Here is a 27,055-nt window from a genome sequence, read left to right as displayed (position 1 = left end):
AGCCCCAGGAGGAGGGAAGGCCACATGCAGAGGCTTTGGGGCACCTGCTTCCACATTTCCAGGTGCAGTGGGGAAGTCACCCATCCCTTCCCCCCCAGGAGGAGAGCAACAGGAAATGAGGTCAGAGGATGATGAAGGGCCTTACGATGTAGGCCTGAGAGATGCAAATCTACTAACAGCATTTCTTTAGCTGCTACCTTGAGAATGGAGTGTGGAGAGTAAAAGTTAGAAAAGGATTCCTCAGGAAGCTGTTGGCATTGTCCATGCTGAGACTATGATGCGTGGACTGGACTGATTCTGGGAGTAGGGCCGGGCTGGGGTGTGGTAGTGAGGAGGTTTTGGGTTCTGGATGTTTCAGGAAGACAGAGCCAATGGAATATGGTGTCTGTGAGACAGAAGTTAATCTGTGACATGCAAAGAGCACAGGGAAGCCTGGAAGGAATGAGTATAAAGAGGAGACGTGAGGAATTCAGTCTGGGACAGTTTGAATTTGAGATGTCCACTTGGCCTTCAAGTTGAGATGAGTTCTCATCATAGCTTCATGAGATAGGTACCAGTAGCATCTCAACTGTGTGGACAAAGTAATAGTGGATAAAAGTTAACTTCTTTTTATTCAACCAGGTAGAAACAGAGGCAGCATCCCAGCATAGGCATAACACCTCTGACCCTGCCACTCAAGAAAGCAGTGTGAGGCCAACATCTAAGGTATTTGGAAATGAATATGGTGATGCTGGATTGTGTAAAATTATAACATGAGAAGTCCTACTACCCATCAGGCCTGCAGCCTACACTAGCTTAAATTAAAGTGGCTCTTTGAAGGATCACTTATGAAAACTTGTTTTGCACTCTCTGCATCTGTCTCTGCCCCTGTATCTTCACGTCAATCTCTATGTCTACTGCCTCCTTCCTTTGCCCTGAAGAGGTAGGGTTGCAGAATTATCCACACAGCACAACTATAAATAGTGGTAACAGCTCCCCTTTTGAATTATACAACATTCTGGCATTGTTCACATTTATACTGCTTAGTTTCAAGCTTTCCATTAACTTGGGCTCCATGACATTTCTGCCATTCCTGGTTACTTGCTGAATATCATTAGTTGACCCAACATCCTGATTTCCTAGGAACCCAAAGTGAATGGCCATTATTCAGGGTTAGTATATCCTTACCTTTACATTTTTCTCAAGATATTTATAATGAACTTACTGCCTAGAGCTGTTCAAGTATCCTTTTGTCAATCACTTTAGCTATCCAAGTACACAAGGTATCTAGATAACTTGGCTTGTACTGTGCACTGTGTAACAAGCAAAAAAAGTAATTACAATTTAAGTACACAGTAAGTAGAATAGCATTACTATGGACTATGCTATATAACTTGTCCCAACAACTGTGGAATTAAAAGAAGTATTCATTTTTTAAAGAATTACATGTGAATTGGGCTAAGTTTCCTACAAGTGCATAGGAAATGTGTTCTCTCTTGGCATGACATCCTTGGATATATTTGTAAGTGAATGGCTGATATAGCATTAGCTGCACAGCAGTACATTCACCAAATCAATACAAATGTAGTGCATAGTCAATAATATGATTCACTTGTCACTAGGCAGTTGGTCCCATCAGAATAAGTACATTACAAAAGCTTTCTTTTCCTTTTTACACTGTACATTATGTTATTCCATGATCAAACTGAATTATTAAAGTCTAAACTCATTATATTTCATACTTAGAAATAACAATATAGGTGGCTAGAAGCATTTAGTGAAAAAATACAGTTTGTCAAAGGAATTTAGTACTATAATTCACTGAAGCAATGTAAGACAAAGTTAAGGTGGCTGATTAACTATTCAAAATGTGAGTTATGTAGAAGTTAGGTAGTTTAAGGGAAACGAAATGATTTTTTAATTTCCTGCTTGTCTAAACTTTATTAGCATATTAAAGTGTTATATGTTTTTTTTTCTAGAAAATAGTTATAATAGCACCCCTCTTCACTGGACTGTGGTTTTTCAGAGACTTATTAGCCAAGGTTTGTCTCATTCTTTCATATCCTTGCTTAGTGTTTCAGAGGCATGTGCCCTGCTGCCCTTCCCTGCAGAACTAACTGGCTTTTGTGTGCTTCGTTTATATTGATTCTTAAGTAATGTTTTTTTTTTTTTCCTGGTACCTGGGATCAAACTCAGGGCCTTGTGGCTGTGAGACAGGCAGCGGCACCACTGAGCTGAATCCCCAGCCCCTACTTCTATTAATTCTTAATCATGTTGCACGTAATTGTTCCCAAATGCAGAATCAGTTGTTTTTCCTTTTGTATCACTTGTTCAGTTTTCTTGTATCACTTATAGTCTGACAGTATGGGCTTCATACCTGTGCTAACGACTGGACCAAGCTGAGGACAGAATCCCTTCTAGGAGAGGTGCATTAGGTACGGAAGAAATAGCATTGAGCTCATCTTGCAGGGGGTTGGGTTATGAGATGTGGGTAGAAATGAAGCTTCCTGGATCACTGGACTTTACTTATGGCAGTTTTGCCTAAGGGCTAGATGTGTTTCTGCTTTTATTTTATGAAGCAGTTTGCTTTAGAAGCACTGTTGGAATATAGCTGTTAAGTGTCAGGAATATTTTCCATTTTCAATATTTCATCAAGATTTATCTCTTTAAAACTGCATATATTTCAGGTGACATGGAAGAGGAGAAGTTCCCAAGTTTTGTGACAGATAATTTACTAGTAAGACATTCTTAGTTCAGCCAAGTAGGCCCAAGGCAAGTGGCAGTACTGAGGTCATTTTCAAAACATTGTAAACGTTTGCTTTCTGTGTGGGCTTCCGTAGGATTCCGTGACTGTAATGCAGTTTATCTGAAACAACTTTTCAACAGGGAACTCAGAAAGTGGTGAGGCCTGATTTCTTAATAGGAGAAGGTAAAAGGATGTTATATGTGTGCTCTAGTGTAGCACAGTTACTGCTGGGTGCACTTCAAGGTATTGACTTTGATACACTTTGTTCTCTCACTTTTTATCTTTTTCCAAATGCTGCCTTACGAAGCTTCCTCAGTTGTGATTGAAGCGAGTTGAGACTTTTACTGATTGTCTTCAAGTTTGCCATATTTGCGGATGCACTGTGTGTACGAGTGGGTAGAGTGCATAATTATTTTTACCGTAAGTGTCGTATCTGGTTGGAAGATAAAAACACTGTTTTTGAACCTCACTAGGGCCAAATGTGCATATTTTTCAAAGCAACAAACTTTTAAAGGAATATAAAGAAGATATTTCTTCTTATTTTACATGAGTTATACTACATGTGAAATAAATTATTCTCATGATAATTTAAGGTGCTTTTTTTTGTTTTTGTTTTTTGGTATCGGGGATGGAACTCAGGTTCTTGCACTTGTGAGGCAGGCGGCAGCACCACTGAGCTCTCTCATGATAATTTAGATGACAGTTGTTGAAGTATTTTCTGTTTGTTTCATAAAACAAGTCTGCTTCAGCTTTTGACAGTAGAGCTTATTTGGGATGAAACGCTTAAGTAAAGTCACTGTTACCTTTAGTAGTCAGGATCACATTCATTGAAATAAGCACAATCATTTTATGTTATTGTGAGGGGGATACTCTAGGGAATATTTCCATTTATCCATGTGTTGACATTTAATTTTATTTAAATAATAAGTTTGTGTGATAAAAATGTCAAACCATATAGAAGAATTTACAGTAAAAAGACACAATCCCTGTCATACCCTTCCCTATCCCCAGAGGTGACCAACTTTAAACTGTTTTTTTTTTTTTAATTCTTGATTCTTCTCACAGTGATGTTGGATCTATTTGTCTGTCTATCTTACATAACACATATCTCACTATTTCTCGATTTATTACATTTAGACACCATTTACTTCTTGATATATTGGATTAGGACTGAATTCATTTATATTACTTTTCACCTTCCCTTTCCTATGTATAATCACATCATCAGTCTATTTCCTTACAGCCTAAATTTGGTACTTCAAAAACCTAATTAAATCTTCATTTCTTATGTCATTAGCCTTGGACAGTATTTCTGAACTTTTTCAGACAAAGTTGACAAATGACAGATGGCATTACAACTGTGTTATCCACTTCTTTCACCCCAGTCTTGTCTAATTTTCCAAGTTGACACGGCCAGATCATGCATTAGTTAATATTACAATTCCTTCTTTATTTTTCTGTGGAAGTTACACTTTCTTCCCTATGTAGGGTTATTCCATTAGATCCCTTCTGTATGGGTTTAATTTTCTGCCACTTAGTGGAGAATGTTCCCAGAGTCCAATCATGAATGCTCCATCTATTGAAAAAATCTGTTTTATCAGAGTTCTTGCTCCTCTCCAGAAACCTCCACTTGGAACACTTTACCTCCTGGATCTGAGCTGGTTCCTCCCTGCAGTATTCCAAAGCCAGAATCCTGAGATCTGCTTTTATTCTCCCTTGGATAGTACTGTTACTTGGATAATGTTATCTTTATGCTTATACCCTCAAGTTAGCATCGTTAGGAAGGGAACACAGGAAGTAAAAGAAATGAAACCTTGCAAAACAAAAATTTTATTCTACTTTCATAATTTTTTAGCCTAATTATTTGGCAAGAAATAGAACTCTTAATCAAAAATCATTAATTCATTATTTTCTAGCACTTAGTGTGACAAATGAAAAATCTGTTAGACTAATTTCATTGTTGTGTGCCTTTTTAAAATTTCTGTAAGGTTTCAACTGTACTTACGTATTTCTTTCTTTATTTACTTTTAACTCTAAGATATTCTCTTAATTCTTATTTTTGAAAATTATCTTCCCTCTATGTATTCTTTTTTCCTTCTAGAAAGTTTATCAGTGACTATTAAGCACTCTGGATTTATCCTGTTTCTTTATCTTATATTTTCTATTTCTTTGTCCTAATATTCTATGTTTTGGGAGGCTTCCCTGTTTATCTTCCAGTACTTCTCTTGAATTATATCTTTTATCTAAAAACACTTTCTTTTTAAAATACATTTTCTTACATAATTAAAAAAAATTGTGTCCCTCTTGTTCCTTTTCCATAATCTCTTTCTCCTGTTTGGGGAGTCAACATTTTGGAAATTCTCTGGAAACTATGGTTTTGAGGTTTTAAAAATTTCTTTGAAGTGCTGTAGATTAATCCTGGCATCATGTGGGGTCACTTTTTCCTGTCTATTGTAAGTAGACGTTGTTCTCTTTAGTACTGCGGCTTTCATCAAAAGTATCATGATTTTGATGGGAAGAATGAAGCTGACTGAGGGTCTGGGCACATGAGACACTTTCCTGACTGGCATCCTCTACATTTGGGTCCATGGCTGGGACATGAGCCATTAGCTTGGAAATCACCAGGTACCAGGCCCAAGAGCACTGTGATTGACACAGTAACACACTCACTACTTTATAATCCTAGTGTGATTAGAAGGATGACTCATATATTTTGCCAAGGGCTAAGTGCCAACCTGTAAAACAGATCTTCTGTTATTCCTTCCATTTTCACCTTTGGTTTTTGAGGCTCAATTTCATTTGGGATTGGAATTCCACAAATTTGCTTGAGGCTTGCCCGTTCTCCACCTGCCACCCTTCTTGAGATTTATCCTTTCTTCTCGTATATTCTGGGCTGTGTTTCTTTTGTTTTTTAGTCACTAGTCTTCCAAGAAGCTGTTAAAAATTGATGTCCCCTTATATCAGCTCTCTGTATTCATTTTGTTTTTATGTGTAGTAGATGCTGTTGGTAAATATATCCTTTCATCACTTCTTATTTTCCAACATCCATCCCATCTTTGAAACAATAGCATCTCCAGTATTAGCCTGAAGATTCTGGCTGCCTTAGGAGTTTGCTCTACCTTTCCATGGGGCAGGTTGGTGGATCCAGAGAGTACCTCCTCCTGTAAGCTGTCACCCAAGGCTGACAAGAATTGATAACTAAATGCCCCAACTCCATTGTCCTCCCGTTGGGATAACCCAGAGGTGCAGGTTCTATGTTAAGTTTCAAAATTGCCGGTATAGTTCTAAGTTGCTTAAGAGATTATGCTCCAGGTACCCCTTGCTTAATTAAAAAACCTCTTTCTTGATAGCCCTCGGTTCCATGTCTCACTTTCCCTCCTCCTACTCATGTTTTCTGAGATTATCTCTCATATAAATTGCTTGTATTCAAGACTTCTTATCTGAATGCCTTTTTCTGGGGAACACAAATAGAGATGCACTGAGTTATAATTTTAATGAAGTTTAAGGTAGAAGAATAGATAATTTAAAGTACTTTTGTCATTATATTAAACATGACTCCTATTAATTAATATTATATTGGATATTTACTAAAGGCCAGATATTCATGGGAGACGTAGTAATGAATCAAACATAAGCTTTACCTAGAACACAGTAATGTTTTTAAGTGTTGTTAAAAGAGACTGAGCTGTGTGTGTCATGGCGTTTACCAGATGTGAGAAGTTATTTGCAGAGAGGTGACTTCAGAAATAGGTGGCATTTGAAGAGGGTAAGGGGGAAATGGATTTGAAAACAGAAGGACCTTGGAATTCCTAAAAGAACATAGAATGAGCACCGTCCTTTAAGTGACACTTTAGAAATCCTCCTATTCCCAAGGAAGGAGGAAAGAGTCATGGAGAACCAGCATGTCCATATAAAACCCCAGATATATTCACAGCACTAATTAAAGTTATAAGGGAGATATTCATATGAATACTGATAGACATTGGTAGTAAAAGATTTATGTAACTGGGAATATAGATTTGATGTGGGAAACAAGTAGAATCCATTAGATTCTCCTGTGAATGGAAATTAAAAATAACTTCAAAGGGAGAGTATTGTTGCTTAGGATGTTTCATTCTTGTGAGGAACAGATGGGCAGTGAGGAAAAGGCTATTGCTGGCAGGTGGTGACTTTTTGGTCTTCATTGTTGTGTGTGTGCTATGGGATTAGAAATCAAAGGTTTACTCCTAGAAATATGGAGGAAAAGTTGAATTGCTAAAGGAAGAAAAGCTGATAGAAGTGTGGAGAGTGAAAGCAAGGAAAAATGCAAAGGAAGAGGTCAAGTTCCTGGGAGTCTTTGAAAGAATAAAAGACACTAAAAATAATAAAAAAGGAAAGGGCCTCTCTCTGAGCCATTAGAACTGAGGAGATAAGGGCAAGAGCTTGTTGGAAAGAACTTCAGTAAGAACTGCCTTGTCTTCTACTTACTTTGTCTTTGTTTCTGACCACTCATGGCCTCCAGACGAATTGGTGAGAAACTGTATAAATTTACTGAAAGTTACACTTTGCATTTAATTTATTTACTTATTGGTACCAATTCCCTACTGGATTTCCAGTGGGAGCAATTTTTTAAAAATAGTAATAAATTCTTTATTGATAATAAAGGCTTGAGGTTAAGTGAACAACTCTTAGAGCCCTCAAATTGTATATTAGCATTTCTACTTAAACTGATTTACTCCCCTAAACATAACAGCTATTTTTCTGGTATTCACAGGAAGGCTTCTTGTATATAGACAAAGTACAAAACAGAATCTACAGCTGTCTCACAATGTCAATTTCTTAGGCACCAATCCATAAATTAGCCTTATCAGTGGGGCAGGACCCCCTGTGTCTGGCTACATATGTTTAACTATAGACTGAGAAGACTGCTCATTACCAAAGCCATCGTGCGGTGGTCGCTGCACTTTAATAAGTTATGAGCTACTCTTTCAGAGAAATTGCTGTACTAACAATAAGTACACCGTGTTCCATTTTTCTTCTCACTTGGATATCTGTAGAAAAAATTAATTTGGAAAACAACAATCTTGGAGAAGTGAGAAAGATTAAATCATGTTATTGCCAGCCTTTTGTTCCCTTCTTAAACACATTAATAATATTTAGAATTATTTTAGCATTTTAGTGACTGTTTTGGACCTTAAATCTTAATCATTGTTTCACTTCACACATCCTTTCAAGGTCACCTCCTGGGGCCTTTCTGTCAGCAACCAGGTACAAGCGTAGCTCACTTCTTCTTGCCTACAGTTTTTACCTATTAGTAATTTACCCTACAATTCTCTTCCTTTTTCTCATCCAACAGCACAGAGTGGGCTAATTTATAGGAATTCTGCCACCTTTTTATAATCTTGTAAGTTGCAATTATGTCAGAGCTCCTGGATATTTAATGTCACCTTTCTCCCTCTAATTTTGGTTGTCCCTTTACAAATTTCTCATTGCTCATAGTGTACAATAATGTGATTAGGTCATGTCGTGTGGCCGCTGTCAGATATTTCTGCCTCACAAATTGTGCAAAAGGGTCTAATGGCAAGGCAGGAGGTGCTTCTTTCTCTGGGATTTCTGAGCTTGTCGTGTATATATATATATAGGATACAACTATTCTTAAGAAGGTGGTGTCTTTTTCTGTACTAGATTGAGCTTTGGAAAAAATTTTAAAAGTCATCACTGAGGAAACCAGAGATACGCGAGCACCTGCCAAAGATGAATGAATGCATCTGAGCTTACCCACTTCTGAAATCATATATTATTAGGCTACAGAGCCCAACGTACTGTGCAGATGGAGTGCCCACACTTTCAGTCCATCAGTGCTCTTCTTCAGTACTAGACTATGAAAATACCAGAGAGCAATGGAGCAACACAGCGCAGTAGCCAGGGGTGGGCTCTGGGGTCAGACGATAAAATGCAGAGCTTTTACCTACACTTCTGATCCAGTTGATCAGTCCCTTCTTGCCTTGATCTTCTCGATAGTTATAGAAAAATTTTAACAATGCCTACATGATAGGACTGAGGGGCTTGGAAATCTTAGATAAATGTAAACAGTTATTACTTTCAGAGCATATAAAGGTCATTTCTTTAAATTAGTGCTGAAAATCTTATACTTAATCAAAGACATGCGGTGTCAGTCCAGATTTTTGAATTCAGTCTTTTTCTTCTTTGTTGTTCTCTGCATTAAATCACACCGATTTGGTAACATGATTTACATAACATTAAAATGCATATACATGTTTGAGAGAGTTTTAAGAGTCTAGATGTATTTTCACAAAGTTTTCAATGGAAGATTGTTACAGATGATAATAATATGTACATTTAGTAGCCAGTGCTATTTTGCATGCCTGCTTAAAATTACTGTGACGAAAACACATTCTGCTTTAACTGCAGCTGGAGTTGACCTTTGGTTCATAGACTCAGTCTTAAGTCTTTTGAAAAATACAAGCATTTTAAGTAGGATTGATATTTAGTTCTATCAAAATGATTTCTGAATCTCATCGAATTTTGGTTGTTACAAGTAGGATAGAGGTGGCCACCACATGTACATTTTTACCCTAATGTAAGTCTAATCCTGGCGTGTCTCCTGTCCCTTTTCATTTTGCACGAGTTGGTGCTTTGGTCCTCCATGAGTCTCTGTGAACTCTTGGTGTGGTAGCATTCAGCTTCCTCCTGGTTCTCTCAAGCCCTGCACACTGATTTCAGAGCTGCTTCAGGTCCCGCCTGATGTTCCCAGTTCATTGTCATGAAGAGATAACCTGATGTGGAGTGTGTGCTATTTAAAGGCAGTGATGTTTTTCTTCCTCTTCTATTTTTTTTTTACATTTGAATAATGCAACAGTGTGAAAAATAGCACCTACTATATTAATAAGCTTTGGCTGCCAAATTAAATTTTAGAAGTTTATGACTCAAGTGCTACTTTACTATCTATAAAGCTCTGTCCATACCAGGTAGAAAAGGACTTCATATTTATTCAGTAGGTTTTCAGTGCCAGACATTTTGCCTAAATATTTGTTTAATTTTCATCATAGTTCCTGGAGTTGGGAACTACTCTTGCTTCATAGAGGAGCAAACAGAGTCAAAGAGATCAAATGATCTGTAAGACTGAGAAGTGACATTCCCAGGATGCCTAGAATAAGTTCAAGCCCAGCCTGGGAATCTTACCGACTTAGCAAGAGTGTCTCAAAATAAAAATCAAGAAAGAGCCGTAACTCAGGGTGGAGGACCTGAGTTCAACCTCTATGCTCCCAATGAAACAAAACAACCCCAACGCCAGCAACAGTGACAAACTAATGAGAAGCAGGGCTGGGCCTTGAACCAGTCTTTGATAGGTAAGACTGTCTGCCATTTCCACTCTTCTGCCTGGAGAGCAAGCAAAAGAAATCTAGGCAGTGAACATCAGGATGGTTTAAGCCACCTGCATGGAGAATTCTGCCAAATTCTAATGGGAAACATGACTGGCCTTGTCCATGAAAAACATTAACATCGCATCAAACCCCTTTACAGAGTAATCCCACAGCTATTCAACATTCCCAAACAGATGCATTTTCTTAGTTTTCTTCCCATACAAGATAGGACGGCATTGGCCATAATTATTGCTGTCATTGTAATTTTGTACATTAACGGCAGCTTTGTGAGGCAAGGTAAATTTTCCTATTTAGTAAAAGCTTGATTGTTCTCTCTAGACTTCCCTTAATCTCCTGCTGAGATCTTGTTAAACATTTTGAGGATGAACTAATCAGTGTTTTGCATCCTTTCAATAATGTGAATGCTTTATTTTTTCAGTCTGATTTAACGTGAGACTATTCAGAGGGAAATGGATGGAAAGACTCCCTCACCAATTCCAGTAGGAAAAACAGACTGAAGCTGACGGATAGAAACCTTGAGGTTTCACCTTTAAGTAGACTTTAGATAAACTTTTATAATGGGCAATAAGTTAAAGATAGTTTCTAATCACTTATCCTGCCATTCTCGAAATAAAAGGCTGTACTCACTTGCATGTGCTGAGAGGGAGATAATTTGTTTGCCAAATCCACACAGCCAAACTGATCAACGCTAGATAGTGCCTTCTCGTGCTTGAGAGTCGAATTTGTTCTTCCTTTACCCCAGTGAATCATTTTAACGTAAAGTTAGAATGCTTCATTTGAAATTAATTCTCCCCAGAGAAGAATCAGTTTCATTTTTCCTGTAAGCTGCTTCTTTGGGTTTAGTGTTAGTAGATGGAGGTACTTTTTATGTTGTGCATGAGTTAAGATAGCCTATTTGAAAATGATCAGCGTATTACAACTTGTATGAAGGAGGAGTATGTATCAGTAGTATTCTGATGTATTAGGTGAAAATACACTTTGATGCCAAGAATCTTCACCGTATAAATACGGGTCATAATTTAGTGCCTTCTGTTCCTTCTCCTCCTCTTTTTCTCCCCACCTCCTCATCCTTCCCTCTCTTTCTTCCCTGTTCTTATATGCTATAGGGTATGGATTTTAAATTTATGTAATTCATAGTTTTGTCTTTTTCCTCTGTTACTTATATAACTCCCAATTAGAAAAAAAAAATTATTTTAACAGTACTGGGGATTAAATCCAGATTCTTCACACTGAGCTAAGTCCCCAGTCCTTTAAAGAAAGTAATTCATTTTATTTTTTGTGACAAGGTCTCAGGAAGTTGCCCAGGCTGGGCTTGAGCTTGTTATTCCAGCCTCAGCCTCCCAGAGCGCTGGAGTTATAGTCACACGTCACCATGCCCAGTGTCAGTCAACCTTTTTTGAAAACATTTCTTAAAATTTGGTTTCGAACTGAGGTGGAAATAATAAGTTTTTTTTTATGATTTATAGACTCATATATGATAACCAAAATGTCCAAATTCAGTATTTAATGAGATGAAACAATTACGTTTCTTGCAGCTATTTATTATACAGTGTTAAGGATGGTGAATCATTACAAAATTTCTCTTGATACCAAGACCATGGACCTGGGTTATCTTATCGAGGAGTCCTTAAAGTTTTTTTAGATGCTTTAGATGCTTGTAATAAATTGGTGATCTATGTAGTTTATTTTAAAGTGTTGGTATAATCCTTCTGAACTGATTTTGTTGACTACCACTTAAAATATTTTGTATTTTTCTAAATATTGTAAGATTCTTTGAAATATTTTCAAGATATTTTTCTAAATATACTGTAAGAGGTAGTATCTTAACTGAATGACTAGAAAGTTTTACTCAAGATTTTGAAAATTCTAGAGTATGTAGAATAAACAGAAGATGTCTTTTGGAGGATAGTTTCTGAACAGGGCTCCTTGTGTGGGTTAGGCACGGCACATCCACCTTGCTTACTTGGTGCTGGAGAGTGAACCCAGATGCTAAGCCCCAGTGCCATTTACTTGTGCAAAAAGTGCCCATGTATGCATGCTTACCTTCTCATTATCTTCCTGTACTTTTCGTCAAGGTCAGGGAGCTGGAAAGACAATAGGACCTGAAATGTTGAGCTCAGCTGATATAGTTTAACATTTCTCACAAAAACTATCTCTGACATTTTACTGTAAATTTCTCTTTGTATCCCCAAATCTTTTATTTTCTTACCAGAGGAAGGGTTCTCTTCTTTGGTTACTTTTATGAAGTCTCTTGTATGAAACTATATTATAAAGAAGTAAGATAGATGTAAATGATGTTTAAAATTCTATAGAATCTAGTCATTATCTATTAAAAAGAAAAAATAACAAATGAAAATTTCTAGTGGGGCATTGTAGGTCATACCTGTAATCCCAGCACTCTGGGAGGCTGAGACAGGAGAATTGCAAGTCTGAGTCTAGCTTGGGCAATTTAGCAACTTAGTGAGACCCTATCTCAAAATATAAAATAAGAAAGGGCTGAGGGTATAGCTTAGGCTATGGATCAATCCCTAGTACTAAAAAAAAAAGTCTTTTGTTCTACTGTGGAAGGGAAACTAAAGTGAATAATACAAAACAGATGAAAGAATTTGACATGTAACATACAAGTATATTTATAAAGTGTCCACATTGCTTTCTCTTGAAATGTTTTCTCCAGCTATCCCATGTCCTGATGACTACTGTGGTATCATGATGGCTAAAACAAAGTGTAGAAGCAGAAAATCATAGGCCACTAAAAAACTGGGTAGCATCACTTATTTGAGAAACAGACCAAAAGGATCTTGAATCAACAGAAGGAAAATTGCAAAAGGACCAGAAAGATCAAAAGTACAGCACTGTCTTAGCAATCACTTGCTAAGATCTGCAATGAATGATGTTTTGGATTTAGTTCTGAAAACAAAATGAAAGAAATTTAAGACTCAAAGAGGAGCATTAATGGAAATGAAAAAGAGGAGAAAGAGAATAGGAATAATAAAAATGTGAAAAATATTAGCATTGCAGTTACGACTATCTTCAAGGAGGCTCTTATTAAAATGTTATTGAGGTCTAATATTGTGTTTGTTATAATAAAAAGTATTAAGGGATACTTGAATATAATACCTGCATCTCTGAATAAAATTCTTATTTCACTTGTTCTAATACAAATCAGATTATAGCTGTCACTTTATGGTGCATTATAACAATTATAAGCAATACATTTAAAATAACCATAGTATTACAGGAAATGATAACCTCAAACAAAGTACTGAAAATTATCAAAATCTTTGTCTTCATAGGACTAATATTCTCCCGGTGGTAGACAGACAATAATAATCTTTGAAAAGACAAATGTATGTAAAATATATTAGCCTTAAATACAATTGAAAAAAACTAAGCAGGGTAAGAATCATTTGTACAAACGACTAACTTAGCATAGCTTCATTATACTAAAATTATTTCTATTCTTGCCTTCCTTGTGTCAAGAAATTTACTAACAATATACTCTGAAAGCACGCATGAAACTGTAATTACATATAATTGATTTCTCCACTTTTTGCATACTACAAAGAGCAGATTATGATCCAGTAAATTTGGATCGTGCACAGAAAAGGTTTCAAATAAAAGTGATCCATGGAAACAGACTGATATCTATGCTGTCGGAGGCCATGACTAAACAGCTGACCAGATGTTGAGTTCCGCCGCGGACGTGAGTGGGTGACTTGGAGGGAAGTAGTTTTAATGGAGATAATTTTCACTGTATTAGAATTTACATAGCAAGTTAAATAGGATTGAGTGTATAATTTTCGTCAATCTAATTTATGTTTTGGTCACTGAAAACAGTCATCTAAAATGCAGCTAAATTAAAAACCTGAGTAAGACACCAGGCCATTTGTGATCAATATTTTTTCAGGGCCAGGCCTCTTTTGAACGAGTAGAAATGTAAGCAGCTTCCATTTTGAGGTATTTGTTGAGTGTCAGGCACAGGAGGGTAGATGAACAAATTCACAGTACATAAAACTTTGTTGGCGTAAGTAGAAACCAATAAAAAATTTATTTTTTGAAAAAAATTTCTCTTTTATATGTAACGAGTACAATATAACATTCGCTCTTTTTGGTACCAGGGATTGAATCCCATCCTCTTGCATGCTAGGCAAGGGCCTATTCACCTATTTAAAGTGTCTAACTTCAATTCTCTTTCAGGATATTCACAGGATTGTGTGAACATCACGAGAGTCTAATTTTGGAACATTTATCTCTTCTTAGAAGAAACTCAGACTCTTTGGAGTTATTCTCTAACCCTTCTACTCCCATCTTGCATCCTAGGCAACCACATTCTATTTTCTGTGTTATAGATTTTTATATTTTAGAACTTTCATCCACACTTTTCATAGCTAAGTAATATTCTGCTGTATGGAAAAGTACGCCATCCCATTTTTTGTCTTTATATCAGTCAGTGAACATCGGGTTGTTTCCTCATTTTGGCTGTTATAAAGAATGTTGCCGTGAAAATATTGGTATAAGCTTTACTGTGAACACATATTTACACTGTGCGAGGAATATATACTTGGGAGCAGAATTTATGGGTCATATGGTAACTCTACATTTGCCTTTTTGAGAAATTTGTCAAATTATTTTCCCAAAATGGCTATATTGCGTACATTCTCATCAGCCATATATGAAGGTTCTGGTTTCTCCACATCCTTCCCAGTATTCATTACTGTCTGTCTTTTTTATCACAGCTGTCTCAGTGGTGTGAAGTTATACCTCACTGTGATTTTGATTAGCATTTCTCTAATAATCAGTGATTAACATCATTGCCTGTGTTACTCACCATGTGTATATTTTGGGAGAAATATCTCTCTGGTCATGATTTTTTTAAGGCTTTTTATCTTTTCATTGTCAAGTTATACATCCCTTTATATGTTCTGAATAAGAGTCCTTTATTAAATATGTGGTTTGTGGATTGTATTCATTATATTATCTGCAGCACACAAATTTTGAAATTTTGGTGAAATTCAGTTTTCCTTTGACCCTTGTGCTTTCAGGGTCCTGGGTAACTATTTGAGAGCGTCCTCAGCACCTACCTTGTACTAAGTATGATGCAAAATGAATGAATGAGTTCAGGAACTAGCAACTTCTCTGAATCCACATAATAAATTATCATGATAATTCCATTATATTTGAGAGCATGTTTTATTGTAAGGGGTTGAATGTCCTCGAAATTCCATTGGTTTGAGATGAACTGATCCGCTCAGTTACTAAAAGTGTGAGTGGGAATACAATGAGGAAGTGGTATTTTTAGGAGGGCGAGAAACATTACCTTTCCTTTCAGTTGCTTTATCTTAGTCGGTTTTGACTTCTACAAGATATGTGACTGGGTGGCTTAAACAGAAGTCACTTGTTTTTAATAGTCCTGCAGGCTAGGAAGTCCATGACCAAGGCTGCCTGAACTTCACTGTCAGAGGGAGCTTGCTCTTCCCCTCAAGATAGTCCTTTGTTGCTACATCTTTATGTGGCGGAAGAGCAGAAGCACACAAGGGCACAATGGAAGGACAGTGTGTGAAGTTTTTTTTTAAAAAAATAAGGTTATTAATCTCTTTTATGAGAGTGGAGCTCTCATGACCTAATCACCCTGTAGAGATGCCAATATGATCACCTCAATAATATCTCTCAATATTATCACCTAAGTAACTAAGCATCTACATGAAGCTTAGAGGGACACGTATATCAAACCATAACATGCCTCTGGATATCTTAGAGTTATTTTTATTTATTTATTTATTTATTTATTTATTTATTTATTTATTTATTCATTTTTGGTTCTTTTGAGACAGGGTCTCACTATGTAGTTGAGACTGACCTGGAACTCACTAAGTAGCCCAGGCTGGTCTCAAACTCACAGCGATCCTCCTGCCTCAGCCTTCCGAGTGCTGGGATTATAGGTGTGCGCCACCATACCTGGCTTAGAGTTGTTTTTAAATGGTAACTTCCCTGGACAGGTGTGAGGTGAAGTTTAGCACTTCCACTGATGTACCATCCAGTCATTCATGCCTCATGCACTTAAAAAAATTTTTTTTTTTTTTTTTTTTGGTACCGGGGATTGAACTCTCAGGACCTTGAACTTGCGAGGCAGATGGCAGAACCACTGAGCTAAGTCCCCGGCCCCCTCGTGCACTTCCCGTAAAGCATTTCATGTAATTTTCATAAGCTCTCATGACCAACTCCTTCTATGGATTGGTTCCATTTCTGTGAAATGATTCCTCTTCCAATTCCCCTCTGTTTCAGAAGCCTGGTTTTCCCAAAAGGATATTTTCTCCAGGAGCTTTTTGGGACGGATGCTTCTTATTCTTTCTTGCTCTTTTTATCATAGAACCGAAAAGGTCTCATTTGAGATGGAGATATTTGGAAGCCAATCCTATCCATTCTCTTTACAATAATTGATTGAGATTTTGTTAGTCTCTTATGTCCATTGAGGCTTTAGTATCTTGCTTGTGATTTTTCCCTTGAAGTCAACATTTAGGATTATTATTTGTATTATTGCAAGTATCCTTATCTCTTACTGAACACTTATTACTTTCTACATTCAGTAATTCTCTATTAGCCACTGAATCAAATCCAAACGTCTCAGTATAGCACTCAGCACTCCTAACCTAATGTTCAATAATACCAAACCAGTGCTTGGCGCTGACAATGATAGCATAACTGTCCTTTTCATAACCACCTCCTGCAACCTGTCTGCGTTCCAGCTCTGAGCATTTGCTGGTTGTTACCTCTAGCCTTCGGACTGTTCTGTTCCTCTTCTCTCCATCATTTAGTGCTCTGTTCCTGCTCTGCTTCCTTTCCTCTGACTTTTCATCACGATTTCCTGTTACACCTGTCTGGGCCAGAAATGTCATGCTTGGTAGGAACTGTTTATTACGAACGGGCAGTACTTACTAGGAATCATTTATCAGAACCATAGTTAGTGAGTCCAATTTAAGAGGTCAGTAACACATTCTATTATTTTCTCAGGATCTCATGTTTGTAGGATTTTTTTCCTCTCAGGAGTTAGGCTTCTTGTGAGCCAGTGGCTCTCTGTACATCTACACAGTACCTGCAGCAAGGGGCATAGTGAAGTGTTGGCTATTCCTGGAGACTTTGGAAGTCTTATGTGGGTCTCTACCGTTGACAGTATGTATTTTATTTAATGACAATAAAAGTTATTTTATCTTTCGCTGATGCTAAGGAAAAATGTGTCACCAACGCCACTCTACCTTTTCCTTCTCTGCATGAGTTTGGTTTTACACAAGTGTGCATTTTTAGGACAGTTTCATGATAGTCACTCAATATTTGACACCTCAGGGTTTACATCAAAATACCACAGAATTGATGATAAGGAAAGAATTAAATACTTTTTTTTTTGTTGTTCTGTAGTTCTATTTGAAAGTTTGGGAATTCTCCGAACGTGATCTTTAGTTTTTTCCCTTTACTACACAGGTCACCAACAGTATCCACCCAGGTCAGTGTGGAGCGTTTCCTTTCCTGTGTGTGGACTTCGACATTAATGTTGTGCACTAGCTGTGCTTGTTGGTGACACTGACTTAGGGGCGGTGAACTGTGCTTGCTCAGCCACTGCTGTTGGTTTTAGTACAAAGTGACAGCTTTGCTAATTTCCAGGCAGCAATTTGAAATCTCCAGCAGAAAATAGCTGCTATATCCCCAAAGCCAACACTTGATCTTACTGATCTTTGTCAGTGTTTTGCCCCAGGTGCTCTTCCTCTGCTTCCCCGCCTCCTCCACCTCTCCCCTTCTCTCTCCCTTCCTTCCTCCTCCCTCCCTTCCTCTCTCTCTCCGCCTATCTGTGTATATTTCAGTACTGGGGACTGAACCTAGGGTCTTCGCACTGAGCTATGTCTTCAGTCCTTTTTAATTTTTAATTTTGATACAGGGGACTGTTAAATTGCTAATTTGCTCTGGCTAATCTCAAATTTATAATTCTCCCGCCTCAGCTTCTTAGAGAGCTGGGAGTGTACCACCATGCCTGGCTTCGATTATATGTTCTTAGAATTGTGCCTGTGAAAACTCCTCAGTGCCTTTGTTATTACTTGGCATCTTGCTCAGCTGCCTTACTGTTCGCTCTGAAGGAGGAATTAGAAGGAGAAATGGGAAAGGAAGAGAAATGAGAAGAGAAGGACATTTGTTGTGTCAATCTCCCAGATTTGATGTAGCACTTGTTAAATTATCATCATTAATTAGGCTGTGTAGTTGTTTTTGAGAATAGTGATTATGCTTTTATTCATTTCTAAACTCAGTGCAATGCATGACTCAGTAGGTGCTCAATATGTGGCTCCTGATTTATTCATATATTTTTGAATTGAGGTACCATCCAATGAAACTTTAATAATTTAGATTTAAAAAGTGGCTTCTTAATGTTTGGTTTACTGACCCCAAATTCTATATTGAGTCAAAAATTGCAATTAACACATGTAATATTTTATAACTGACAAAATGCTTTTCATAGTTGCTGATTCTTGAGCAAATAAATAGCATGCATTCTAATTGTTCAGACTACTGTTCCCATAGCATGAGCATTGTGAATGTGTGCAGACTTGATCTCATGCTGGGATTGACTTGAACAAAGAATGCTTGGGGAACATGTAGACCTTCTAAATGGGAACCATGTTATTTTCTTTCCTTATTTTCAAAAATTCGTTTTCTCAGGTGGTATCCTGCCTACCTTGCCTCCTCTTCCCACCCTGGTAATAGTGTAGAACATGGAAGTTACCCCAACAATACCAAAGAACTCTCTCTAGGTGTGGTCCCACCTACACAAGAGGCACAGTCATCTTTTAAAAATGCTTTGATCACCATTCCCACCTCCCTGTATTCTGTTCACTTCTTCCTTTCTCCCTCTCTTTTCCAGTTAGCCATGCTCTCCCAAAAGATAGGAAATTAACATGTCAAATATCATCGTCACACTCCTGGTAGTATACCTATTATGTCAAATTCATTTTTCCTCAGGATGAAATTTCTTCTTTCTGCTTGGCATGTTAAAATGCCTTTTGGGAGAACTGAGAGAGCTTTATTCATATAGCACCATGGTTAGTAGCATGGGCTTGGGTGATGATAAATCAGTGTCAAATCCTGAATCTACCTCAGTGGCAGTGATGCAACTGGCTGGTTTCCTTCTCATGTCTCCATCCACCTTCCCCTTTTCTTTAGCCCTCTTCCAGTTGACGGTGGCTGTGGGACACAATTATGACAGATGACAAAAAATTAAAATTCTGCTGGGTGGGCCCTCCAAGGGAGCTAGGAGATTCAGCCGGTATGGCCGGTATGACTGTCTTTCTCTTTACTTTGTCTCTGTTCTTCCTGTGTGGGGCCCATGAGGCTTGAAGCAGCAGCAGCTGTCAGGTAACTATTGGACAGCAAGCCTAAGGGAAGGAGCATCTCTGTCCTTGTTCACGTTCCTAACAGCTAAACTAGACTGAACTGCCTTCTTCCAGCTCTCTTTTTGCTTTTAAAGTGTAACATCAGTTACTTGTTTAAGCCATTGCAGTTGAGTTTTCTGTTACTTCCTTATAACTGGACACATTTCTAAGTGTGCCTTCAGTTTCCTCATCTGTAACTTGGGACTGCTACCACTGTGCACTTCATAAGGTTTGTGTGAGGGTGAAACGATAAAAATGCAAGTAGAGGCTTACCTAAGTCTTTGGCTCAGAGTAGACAGTAAGCATCCGCCAGTGTCTTTATTCCAACTTGATATGCTCGTCACTATGTTTAATGCTAGAAATTTCGTTTCAAATGCAGGTTGTTAAGCTGTAACCTGTTTCTCCCTCTCACATTTGATGATTCTTTTTAATAGCTTTAAAAATAGTTTTGTTGAGGTATAATTGCCTAAACTGCACATCATTGCAATTAATAGTTTGATACATTTTGATATATGTTTTAGCTGTGAAACCAGTGTAAGGCACAGCGGTATGATTCGTTGTGCATGAAGGGAAAAGGATCAGAAAACGTTCATATCTCCATAGTCAAGATCCTAAATGTATCCATTACCCTAAAGGCTTCATTCTTCTTTTTAATCTCTCTCTTTCACTCCTTCCTTTCCCCCGCTTCAGTACTATCACCGATATGCTTTCTACCACAGTAGGTTCATTTTTCTTTTCTGGAGTTTGATGTAAACACAGTTATACAATATATACTCTTTGGTGATAATGGCTGTGACTTTTTTTTAACTGCTTAATTTAAAACCATTCTAATGGTTTTTCATAATTATTTTGAAATTTGTCATAACTGCATGTTCAGTAATTTGCTTTTTATTGCCCAAAAGTATTGTGCAGACCCTTGAATATTTGTTTTTCACCTGTTGATGGGGAATTCTTAATATATTGAGCCTCTCTCATAACTTTGCATACAATGTGAAGAGTAGATATTGTGTAACTGCACTGATATAAAGCTCTCTTTTCATAACTTTGTTTATAACTTTATTGAAACAAGTCTTTTTGTATAGTAAATTAAGTTGTTTTCCTATAGCTTCCAATAGACAGTATGATAACTCCTCAAATGTGGGGAATGATGTCCCTAGTCATCCTTTGGCTTCCAGCCGTCAGCAGAGTGGCATGACTTCAAACAGGCGCGCCGCGCAGACAGCCCTTTACGGTGAGGCCCAGCGTCCTCTTGCTCTTACACGGTCTTCATCACCACCATTCATTGATTTAGCGAAGTCACAAAGTTCAGAGATGTGTGTTTGCTTCTTTTCCTGGTCCGTTTCGTTGAGGCATAATTTACATATCACAGAATGCACACATTTTTAAGTATTCAGGCCAATAGCTTTGAGAAATGAGATAGACCTGCAACACCAACAAGCCAATTAAAATATAGAACATTTTCCTCTGCCCAAAAAAGTGTACTCTTGCATCCTTGCAGGCAATGTCCTGCACTAGTCCTTTGTCCTATACAACACTCATCTGGTTTCTACCAATCTAAAGTGGTTTTATGGAAGGATAAATGTATCAGCACATAGAGATGCTTATATCACACATGTATTAAAACATCACATGATATCACATAAATACGTGCAATTTTATGTGTCAATTAAAAAAATGGAATCATCTCAGTTATCAGGAGGACACAAAGCAAAAGATACATGTGAAAACATAAAGTGGCTTTAATGTAGAGTTTTACATAATGTAATTAGTCAGCACGTACTGTCTTTTGTCCACTTTATTTTACGTGGCATAATATATGAGAGGTCCAACCACTTGCTTTTAACTTCCCTTTCAATTTGGGTGTTTATTTACCTTTAACATAATTATTAACATTTTTAGGCAAAAATGTACTGTCTGTTATTGTTTTCATTTTCTTTGTTGCTGTTTTCTGTCTCCTTTCGGGATAGTTGAATGTCTATTGTGTGTTTCATCTTACTTTCTCTATTGGCTTCTTACCTATACCTTTTATTATTTTTAGTGCTTTTTCTAGGGCTTACAGTGTTTTTGTAACATAGCAGAACTTACACAGGCAGAATTCTATTATTTTGATCACCTTGTCATTCCGACTTCCTTTCCACACATTCCATGTCTCATTCCCTGAATATAATGTTAATTGGCTTGGTTTTCTATATACCCTCCTCTAAGTTCACTTTGCCTTTGTTGTTTAAAACCACCCAGATGACTGTCCATTTTCTTCTAGTGTTAAATTTAAACTTTTAACGTGACCGAATCAAGTTCATTATGCTTTGGATTTTGCCCTCGTCTCTGAGTACTCATTTTTTTATAGTTCTTCAAATACACTTTTCTACATAAAATGTCTGTGTCTCATGGTATATGTAGCTCCATCCGTCTGGCATACCCATCCCCGTGGGCCATCTGATACTTCTGTTCATTTTAAGATTTTTTTTTCCTGAGAATTTTTTTTGAAGAATTTTTTTTCTGATCCCCTTCTCTCTAGGCAGAATGAATGGCTCACTTCTTAGTTCTCCTTCTGCATCTTGCAGTATATTCTCATATGAGATGCTGCTTGTGCACCGTTTCGGATCTCTTGGCCTCCCCTCTTACTGCAGCCATGACTGCAGTGACCGTTTCTGGGATGTCGCTATCTAGGTTCGTGCAGGCACAAGGTGACAGTGCCTTGCTTTAGAGCTTTGCAGTTCTTGCTTCTATTTTTCCCACTCTTCCCCTCAGGCATTACCGATGTGAAGGAGCCTGCAACATCTATGTGCAGCCTAGAATTGCAGGGAGTTAATGCCCTGGGGGACCATCCTTGCTAAGTGGGGGACAGTAGTAATGCGTAAATGCTTCCTGCTCATCAGGAGATTGTCAGGGTATTCTGTAAACTGAATATCCAGCCACTTGTATGAGTGGCCAATCAAATAAATAATATTTTTTGACTGTCCTGCATTTCCCTGCTCATCCTCCACTTTCTAATTCTTGCTCCCTAAATCACATGATCTTGTCTTAGGAGAACTGGGGCAAATGTGAGGAAGCTGGACGAACACATTAGTATTACTGTTTATGAAACTGAATTGTAATCTGTTTTCAGCTTCCCTTCAACTAGTGATTTTTCAGATATCTTACATCACTCATATCTTTCATTAAATAGCCAAATATGAAACTGGTAAAATTAAAATAATTTTGATTATAATAGCTGTAAGGGCAGAGAACTTGAAAAAGCAATTAAAATAATTATTTTGATGAGAAATTCACAAAAGTTAAAAAATATGTCTTGTTAATCTTTGGTTCCTTAAAACCCTGTTTAATGACTGGCTCCCAGTAAATAGGCAGTAATACTCTGAACCAACTGAGCTGAAGAAAACTGAAGTCCATAAAATATAAGTAATTTTATTTAAGCTACAGTGATTGTAGGTACATGAGGAAGCAAAATAAATAATAAATATACTCTCCTTTTTCCTCTGGAAAATGTGAGGTTTATTAGAAAAGCCCTTACACCCCACAAACCCAAAACTTCTACAAGTCCAACTTTTTCCATTTTTGACTTGATATGTTGGTGTTCAAACTATTGCCTTGATTTCTGCCATATGGCAGCAGTGATAGATTTAAATAAAATATTAAAAAATCTATCTACCTTCTTTAACTGTCATTAATTAGCCAAGTTTAAAGGAATAGAAAAATTATCATTTATATAAATCACATAGCCACAAATACGAACTAGGTAAAATAGAAAGTTAATTTCTAGAAAACAAATAAGAACTGGTAAAATCCAAGAGCTGCACATGGGAGCACTTCTCATGTACTATGATTTCACTCTGTACTGAAAGGTCCTCATTTTTTTTTAAGAGTAGGAAAAATTTATTGAGGGAAAGAAAGCTTCTGTCTAAGAGAGATGTAGGGGGACTGGAAAGTGGGTTGCCTGCTCACCTCACTTGTACAAGATGTTTTATACAGCAAAGCCATAAGGGGAGAGGGGTACAGAGTGGGACAAAACTATAAGACCCAATGGAAAATTACAAGGTGGGCATGAGGTGGGGCAAAACCATGATCAACCAATAAGATTACAAGTACAGTCACCCAGGTAATATGGATTAAGTGGGGGTCAAATAGGGGAGCAAGTCACATAGCAAGCATACAAGGATTTTCAGTAAGGGTGGGGTCAGGCATATTTCTAGGAAAGACAGGGTAAGACCTTGGCCCCCACCCGGTGATTGATACCTATTTTGAATATCAATCACTGCTCTTTACCCCCAGGGGAAGCACAAGGATATAGTAGTTTCTCTCTTTTTACAATTCTGGCCACAGTGAATGTGTCTTTATTGTCCTCCATGTTGGCTCCTTGCTGTGTTGGCTTCTTGAGGAAGGCCCTGTCCTACTGCCTATAAGATGTCTGATTAACTTACCTATCTGCAATATTCCCCCCTCTGAAGAAGTACCCCTAACTGCTGTGAGGGGACAGAGGGTGAAGACAGCTCTGGCTACTTCCAGCTGAAGAGGGTCTTGGTTGTGATCAGCAGTTAGAGTTACTCTACAGAGGGTCTATCTAAAGGCCTTCCATAGGTGCCTAGCATTGTCATCTTGGTAGCTGCATAGCTGGTAAGTCTGAAAGGTATCATCATTTTTAAAAAGTGGTAGAAGCTCTAGAAGGATAGATTTGTTGGATTAGTTATTGGGAGCAGTTTTCTGACCAATCAGAAGTGGAGATAAAAGCCCAAAATGAAAAGAGAAAAAAAAGTTTAGGAAATGTGTGCTTTGAAAAAATGAACAATATGTATTCTTGTATGAATAAAGTCTTCTACCAATCATTTGATTCATACATTTACTCACGCCCCCAACATACCAGCGTTGAGGTTGGCTTATAGATAACCTACATGACAGTTTGTTCTCAACCTGTGATCAATGAATTCTTGGTTATATTTCTTTAAACATGAACTTTAAACTTTTTGTATAGCAACTTAGTGACTGATTTCCACTTTTTTATTGTAAAAAATGAGATTTGTAAATAAAATATTGCCTTAAAATACTTTTTCCCAATCATTTAACAAAAATGTCAGTGGTGGCTACTTAGTACTAAATACTAAGGATTAAGTAGTCAATATGATCTACAGGTATTAGGGAAGGCACGGTAAAAGGTATTGTGGAGTAGGGTTGTGAGACACAGCTACTGACTCATGAAATGCAGAGATGTAGAAAGGTTAAGCAACTTGCACAAGAACAAAGTTCATAAATAAACAATTCCCCAAAATATACGAAGCTATTCTCAGATATTATTTTACCCCACAAATACTTTCCCTAAGCATTATAGAGGGATAAACTACAAAGGCAGCTAATTACAAAAGGTAGTTGTCTGAGTGAGAAAATACTACAAAGAAAACCACTCTTTTGAGGAAGGAGGATTAAGAATAGATTGTGATAGAGTGTGGGAAAAGTTAATGATCATTTCTGTTCATTAGGAAACTTTTCAGCCTTGATTTTTTTCCCTTTGTGTGGCATGTGGTTTTAAAAAATAAAAATTAGACTAACATAATTGAAAGTCTAACATATTCCACATACTTCAATAGCTACTAACTCATTTTATAGTTACAAGAACTCAGTGAAACGTATTGTCAAATCTGAATGGCGGAGTCCAGCCTGTGTCACAGTGTGTCCTTACTGGTTCATCACTGGGCACTCAGGGTGTGGTTTGATATACAGCTTTCAGGTTTAGAAACTGGTTTATTATATGGTCAGCCAGAGGTTAACAGGCCCAGGCAAATTGATTCTTTCTAACTGAAGCTACAAGAGTCTGATTATAGACCAGAACATTAATTTACAAGTCTCTATGAGGAAATTAACTGCCAAGTAGACTGGAACACTCCTGTCATCTTGTCAGCACATTTGATTCCCTATAGGAAGGAAAGCTTAGGGAAGTAAAATTAAGGACTGGAGGATGTTAAGAAAGTAGAAAATTAGAAGACAGTGAGTTGGATGCTTTTGATAAGGGATTGTCATGCAGTTTTGGAGCCCAATGTACCTTCTCCACTACAGGACCATACTTGCCTGGCTAAGCGATCCCAACAGCATCTCCTGCCAACCAGCTTCCTCTCTGTCAGTGTAGCTCAGGTTATGGCCAGTTGGGAACTCATTAGCTCATTAGCTGTAGAGGAAATTGGGAGGGTCTGAGACATTGTTCAAAACCAAGCCCCCAGGTCTGCCAAGCACCTGCAGATGCTAGAAGGAGGGAGAAAAAAGCCACAAATAGAATAGTGTAGTAGTAAGGAAAAGGTGACAGTAATAATGCCCAACTGATGGAGGATTTACCCTGTTAGGAACTATGCTGGGAACTTCACCTCAATTATCTAATTTCATTTCCACAACAGTCATCTTAGGTAGATGCCATTAATATTCCTATTTTGCAAGTGACAAATAGAAATTTAGAAAAAGCAAGTAAAATGCTTAAAAAGTCTCTTAACATAGGTTTATCCAGACTGAGCTGTTGGTATCTCAGGGTTAATTGTGTTCAGAGTTGTGCCCTTCATTCCTTCAGGAAACATGTCCTTCCTTCAGGCAGAAACTTCTAAGAAATCCTGCATCTATCCTTCTTTCTTTCCCTCTCCCTGCCTTCAGCTCTTGACGTACAGTATTTGAATAATGTTTACTAGCAAAATTGCCTAAATTATTTAGTATAGCAGTTGCTTCATAGTTAACACATTTAAAAAGCCATTAAATTTCAGAAAGTTAGCATCCAATGTATTTTGTACTAAAATTTTTAGATCAATAATTCGCTGAGGATTTTATTTTGATTCCTGTCTGAACAATAAGTTAAACTAGTAGATTAGTATATGTGTTCCCAAAGCAAGCACTGAACAAATGGAATAGAAAAAAATGGTTTTAAATTATAGATTCAGATGACATCTTCCTTACCACTGAAATATACAAAAGTGAATCCAGGGCTGGGCATTTAGTTCAGTTGTTCTGCTTCCTGTCTTACAAGTGCAATGTCCCAAGTTCAATCCCTGGTACAAAAAAAGAATCTACCCTAAACTTGAACTATATTATCAAGATTCCTAGGTGGGAATAGACATTTTCCAGGAACAATTAGGTAGCAGTGTAATAAGACAGGATTGGTCTTAGCTTATAATTAATTAGAAAATTGAAACAAAACTTAGAAGCTTCCAACAAAGTTGTAAGAAATGGAAAATAGTTAAATTGAGAATTATGAAATGTCAGCTCTGGGCTTCATAACATGTAACATTTGAAATGTAAAAATAAGGAAAGCTGAGATAAAAATTTAAAAATACATTTAAAGACAGTTTTAAAAAAATCTTGAACTAGTACATAAAAAGAATGAAAGTGTGCTTGCTTCGGCAGCACACATACTAAAATTGGAATTATATAGAGAAGATTAGCATGGCCCCTGTGCAAGGATGACCCGCAAATTTGTGAAGCGTTCCATATTTTTTTGGGCCGGGGATTTAGCTCAGCGGTTCGGTGGCCTGCCTTGCAAGCACAAGGACCCGAGTTCAATCCCTGGTACCAAA

The 27,055-nt window shown here is 37.5% G+C and overlaps 1 protein-coding gene and 1 non-coding gene across 15 annotated transcripts in view; both read left to right on the top strand.

Moving 5' to 3' along the window:
- The window catches only part of Slc44a5 (solute carrier family 44 member 5), a 405,160-nt gene that overhangs the window by 93,769 nt on the left and 284,336 nt on the right, over nt 1–27,055 (top strand). For 8 of the 14 annotated variants that reach the window (XM_019204686.2, XM_010605145.2, XM_019204684.2 and 5 more), the window contains exon 2: nt 622–705. The exons of 4 other annotated variants lie outside the window; for them this stretch is intronic. The gene's annotated coding sequence lies outside the window, so the exon portion shown is untranslated. Of the gene's footprint in view, nt 1–621; nt 706–20,733; nt 20,749–27,055 lie in introns of those variants that run through there. 2 more of the 14 variants (XM_010605137.3, XM_010605142.3) reach the window with 2 other exon arrangements.
- On the top strand, nt 26,870–26,976 carry LOC117284094. The gene has a single exon (XR_004515165.1). It is a non-coding gene; the product is annotated as a U6 spliceosomal RNA (small nuclear RNA).

Source organism: Fukomys damarensis, unplaced genomic scaffold (assembly GCF_012274545.1).
Source record: "Fukomys damarensis isolate Sample0158 unplaced genomic scaffold, DMR_v1.0_HiC HiC_scaffold_33, whole genome shotgun sequence".
NCBI lineage: Eukaryota > Metazoa > Chordata > Mammalia > Rodentia > Bathyergidae > Fukomys > Fukomys damarensis.
This window is presented reverse-complemented; position numbering and strand designations above follow the sequence as displayed.